Consider the following 6000-nt stretch of genomic DNA (forward strand, 5'->3'; position numbering starts at 1 on the left):
AGTAGAAATATGAAATTCCGTGATTCCTCAATAAAGCAATGTATCCTTTAGCTTGCCTCTTACAAAGAGTATGCTTAGCAGCTGTCCCCCACACAGAGATACTTGTACCTCAGAGAGTACTTTGTTCTCATAATTAAGAATCACCTACCCTAAATCCATGTGCTGCCTTTTTCTTATCCTGTAGGGGACAATTAGGGAAGGTAGCCTCATTAACTCTGCTGTCAAACTCTGCAGTCTGGTCACCCTCCCATTTGGGAAACAAGAAGGCAATTTGATACTGTACACAGAGTTCTTAGCACAATGTCTGTCTCATTGTCATTTTCCCCCATAAATGTTAGTTTGATTTCCATTCTATATGGTAATGAAGAGCTAACTACCACACTCTATGTAAGAGTATTTATTATACAATGAAACCTACATTAATTTATTTTCTCAGGTGGATAATTAACATTTTTCACAAAACTAATGACATAATCAGTGATTAAAATAAAACTCCATTGGACTTTTAGATTTGCAATGTGTGTGCAGTCATGACTTTGGGAGATAGGATTTAAATTTGCTGAGTACTTTCTCCCATTTCAACTCTTTAAATATTTAAGTCCCAGATATCTATAGGTGTAAGAGAAAAAGGAACAAAGTGGAAGGATGAAAGGTTGTTTCTCTCTAATATTGCCCTCTGATCTGTCACATCACAGAAAGTGGAAGAGATAAGAGTGGAAAAGCTTTGGTACCATTATCTAATGAAAAAAAAAATAGGTCTGAGAGTTAGGAAATCCAAGTTCTAGTTAAACTATGGATACTTAAATCATTTGACTTTTATTTGACTTTCGGTTTCCTTATATGTCAAAGCTGAATGTTGGGGAGCAGAAAGAACCCTGGCCTTACGTGTCTCCTGGGACTGTTTGGGGGGTATGTGGTTTAACAGATGGTATACATCTTCAGAAGTCAGATATATAATAATATAAAAGAAAGGGACTATTGTCATTAACTTTGTAGTCTTTATCTTTTCCAAAGTCTCATCAAGTTTTCTATGGGGACAGTCTTACAGGCATATAAGCCTGTTGGTTTTTCAATAAAAACATGTTGTATGTTCAATTAAAGCAATCTTTTCTTGGGTGTGGTTGTCTAACGTGGGATTTTAACCAGGTGTCATATTTTCCTCTCTCCTGACCCAGGGGACATTTGGAAATATCTAGAGACATTTGTTTTTATTAGTTTAAGGTGTACAAAACAATGTAATAGATATTTCACCGCTCACAAAGTGATAACCCCCAATCTGTTGCCCCTCTGATATTGTACATATCTATTACAGTTCCATTGACTCTCTATTCCCTATGCTGTACTCCATATCCCATGAGTGTGTGTGTGTGTGTGTGTGTGTGTGTGTGTGTGTGTGTGTATATATATATATATATATATATATATATATATATATATATAATTATAATTGACATTCAATATTATTCAGCTTCAACTTCAGGTGTACAGTGCAGTGGTCAGGCATCTAAACCATCCATGAGGAGACATTTTTGATTGTCACAACTGGGTTGGGGTGTGTTACTGACATATGATAGAGGCCGAGGATGCTGCTAAACCTTCTACAGTGAAGAGGACAGTTCCTGACAACAAATAATTATATGATTCAAAATGCCTCTAGGGCTGAGGGTAAAAAACTCTGATCTAAACTCTGAAAGAAGTACAGTTTTTTTCTAATACCTGTAAGTCAGTGCTTCTTCATACATTTCCCACACCAACTTTCATCAATGTAAGCATTGTAAACAACAGACTTATCATAAGAGGAAATCACCTAGACACTCAAAGCCTACCAAGTAAAGAAGTAATTTTGTCTCTTTTGGGAATTTTGGACAGTGCTTTATACCTTTGAAGAAGTCTACATTAAATTATTAACTCATTTAAATATTCACTTCATCATCAAAAATTAATTTGACACTTGCGCTGTGCATAGTTCTTTGCCTACTTCTAACTCATAAATATTAGCCTGTAACACATATTTTTGACTTCTTTTTATTATATTTCAATTAGAGTTGACATTCAATATTATTTTATATTAGTTTCATGCATACAGCGTAGTGGTGGGACATTTATGTATTAATTAAGTGATCCCCCTGATTAGTGTAGCACGCACCTGGCACCATTCAATACTACTGACTATATCCCTATGCTGTACATTACATCCCCATGTCTTTTTTGTAACTACGAATTTGTATTTCTTAATTCTTTCACCTTTTCACCCAGACCCAACCATCCTCCTTTTTCACACAGCCCCCCAAACTCCCCCCACCTCTGACAATCATCAGTTTTTCTGTATCTATGAATCTGTTTCTTTTTTGTTTGTTCATTTATTTTGTTCTTTAGATTCCACATATAAGTGAGATCATATGGTATTTGTCTTTTTTTTTATTTATTGGGGTGACAATTGTTAGTAAAATTACATAGATTTCAGGTGTACAATTCTGTATTACATCACCTGAAAATTTTTGAATAAATAGATATGCATGGTTGTTCCTATATAAGTGGTTCTGTATCCAAGCAGAAGGGAGAAAGAATATTTATGACAAAGTTTGGAGGCTGAGCTGAAATCTCCATGATCTTCTAATTTAGGCCCTACTGGGAGGGATTGAGGGGGTTATTATAGTACATAGTTTTGCCCATACTATGAGGTCCTCATAAAGTGTGGGGGAGTTGAGAACTTATCTAGTGCCACTAGAGAAGCAGCTTCAGGGAACTATATGCTGCAAACTATGGCAAGAAATGTGATGCACCCTGGTGTTGTATTGTGGGAAGTATCACACTAGTTTTCTTTTAAATACTCTTGAAGGCTTAGAGAAGTAAACCTCATCAAAATTTTACAATCCTAAAACCAAGTACTAGAGGGCATTTGAAAGACACCATAGTTTCTGAGCACATGCAATCTCTGAACATTCTGGGAGTGACAGTGGAAGCTATTGACAGCCATGTAGATTATTAGTTGCAGTGAGAGATATTACTGGGGGTAAACCATGGCAGTTGCAATTGAGAGTGTTGAAATTATGGTCAATTGGGTATACGAGGTCTGACAATTAAGTTCACGAACTCATCCTAGAAAAAGTGCTACATACCTCATTGCTAAGTATCACTGTGGTCACCTTCGAAGTACTCACTCCCCTTGGGAAGCTATGCACCGATGCCAGCAGCTAGTTCTCCCTTCAAAGCAATTTTGGAACTCTTTTTCTGGAATGGCCATCAGAGCTGTCATCGTATTACCCCTGATGTCTTGAATGTCATCAAAATGTCTTCTTTTCAATATTTCCTTTATTTTCGGGTAAAGAAAGAAGTCATTGGGGGGCAGATCAGGTGAGTAGGGAGAGTATTCCAATACAGTTATTTGTTTACTGGCTAAAAACTCCCTCACAGAGAGTGCCCTGTGAGCTGGTGCATCGTTGTGATTCAAGAGCCATGAATTGTTGATGAAAACTTCAGGTCGTTTTCGTCTAACTTTTTCATGCAGCCTTTTCAGCACTTCCAAATAGTAAACTAGGTTAACTGTTTGTCCATTTGGTACAAATTCATAATGAATAATCCCTCTGATATAAAAAAAAAATGGTTAGCAACATCGTTGCAACAAGTTTGCAATCTTAATTGTCAGACCTCGTACTTCATATTGAAAGTAAAGTCTGGTTAGATTGAAGGTTCAAAATACCATGTGTTTAGAACCCTCAAATATCTATCAGGGAGAATATGGAAATATGGATTATATAGCACTAAATGATGCACTTTTTTTTAATAAACTCCTGGCCTGAATTTAGTGTGGCAAGGCAAACTTATTTCAGTCTATTATCTGATTTAGCTAGTTTATCCTCCAGTGGAAAATACCTGTTAAGGTACAATTTATTGTGTGTTTTCTTATTATTTTTTGTTTGTTTTGAGAGGATAAATTTGGACGTTTGACAGAGGAATTTTATAAAAGATAGTGCCTCATTGCAAAAAGATATACTATGGATGGAAAAAAGGCTTTCTGAAAATAGAATAAGTGTTCTGTATGTTTTTAAATTATTTCCACTTATTTTTAATCAAATTGTTTATATGTCATAATATCTCAAACACTATAAAGAAAGGAAAGAATCAAATATATGTGAAGGAAGGAGAACTGACTGTGAGTGGTGAGCACACAATGTGATATATAGATGATATATTATAGAATTGTACACTTGAAACCTATGTAATTTTATTCACCATTGTCACCCTAATAAGCTTAATTTAAAGAACTTAAAAAAGAGGGAATTGCTTTTTTAAAAACCATAAGGATGAGGGTAAGGGGGATCGAATATATGGTGATGGAAGGAGAACTGACTCTGGGTGATGAACACACAATGGGATTTATAGATGATGTAATACAGAAATGTACACCTGAAATCTATGTAATTTTACTAACAATTGTCACCCCAATAAATTTAATTAAAAAAAAAAAAAAAAAAAAAAACATAAGGAGAGCCGGCCCAGTGGCTTAGGTGGTTAGAGCTCCATGCTCCTAACTCCGAAGGCTGCTGGTTCAATTCCCACATGGGCCAGTGGACTGTCAACCACAAGGTTGCCAGTTCAATTCCTCGACTCCCGCAAGGGATTGTGGGCAGCGCCCCCTGCAACTAAAATTGAACATGGCACCTTGAGCTGAGCTGCTGCTGAGCTCCTGGATGGCTCAGTTGGTTGGATCATGTCCTCTCAACCACAAGGTTGCTGGTTTGACTCCCGCAAGGGATGGTGGGCTGTGCCCCTGCAACTAGAAAACGGCAACTGGACCTGGAGCTGAGCTGCGCCCTCCACAACTAAGACTGAAAGGACAACAACTTGAAGCTGAACGGCACCCTCCACAACTAAGACTGAAAGGACAACAACTTGAAGCTGAACGGCACCCTCCACAACTAAGATTCCACGGACAACAACTTGACTGGGAAAAAAAGTCCTGGAAGTAAACAGTGTTCCCCCAATAAAGTCCTGTTCTCCTTCTCCAATAAAATATTTAAAAAAAAACAACAAAAAACATAAAGAGGTAATTTGACATAATAATTAGATGTAAAATACATGACTGGAATTTAAGAGGGAATTTTTAAAAGTCTATCACAAATTTCAAAATATGCAATTTATTCAATGGATATAATAAATTGATAGTATCAGATGAATATTTCATTATACTACCATTATGTTATCAAATTATTTAAAATATAAATTGATACTGAATGTGCATTAGTAAATCATTATATTTATGTAAGCATAACTTTCAGATAGAAAACTTCATAAAACATTGTCTAAGATGAACCTGAAGCCGGCTCCAATGAAAACTCAAAGAGCTCAAAATAATTTCAGCCAAGTTCAAATTATTTTAACATATTTCATCATACTTTTAGTATTATATATGTAGTATTGGAGGGTTTACAAAATGAGAAAGCCATCTATGCATTTTCTCTTTTTTATATACCAAGGATCATCTCGTGATTTAGATTCTTATCAACTGATAGCCTTAACTTCATTGCTATGTAAGATGATGGAAGAAATGATTTATTACATTCTGTCATTCTTTCTAGAGAAGAATAATCTTCTTCTTCAGTATTAAAGTGGCTTTCAGGCAAATCAATTAACCATACATCATGTCATAAGACTGTCTTCTGATGTTAATAAAGCTTTCTGTAATAAGGAGTTTTTTATGTGTTGTATTTATAGACAGTGAAAAAGCTATAATGGGCTGCTTACAAAGGACTATAGTACCTGTAATTTCTGATAATATTATAGTTTAAAATTCTCAGTTGTATGGTATTCTTTGTATATAATAAATATTGATTATACCAGCATATATTTTTCTCATTGATTTTAGAAAATTACTTAAGAAGCTTTATAAATATATTTCATTTTAAAAACATGTAGACAAAATGGTTATGCTATATCCTGGGCATTTTCTTGTAGATAATACAATATCTTTATTTATATGCTTCTTTCTTGAAAATGCCT

Source organism: Rhinolophus sinicus, chromosome X (genome assembly GCF_036562045.2).
Source record: "Rhinolophus sinicus isolate RSC01 chromosome X, ASM3656204v1, whole genome shotgun sequence".
Lineage (NCBI taxonomy): Eukaryota > Metazoa > Chordata > Mammalia > Chiroptera > Rhinolophidae > Rhinolophus > Rhinolophus sinicus.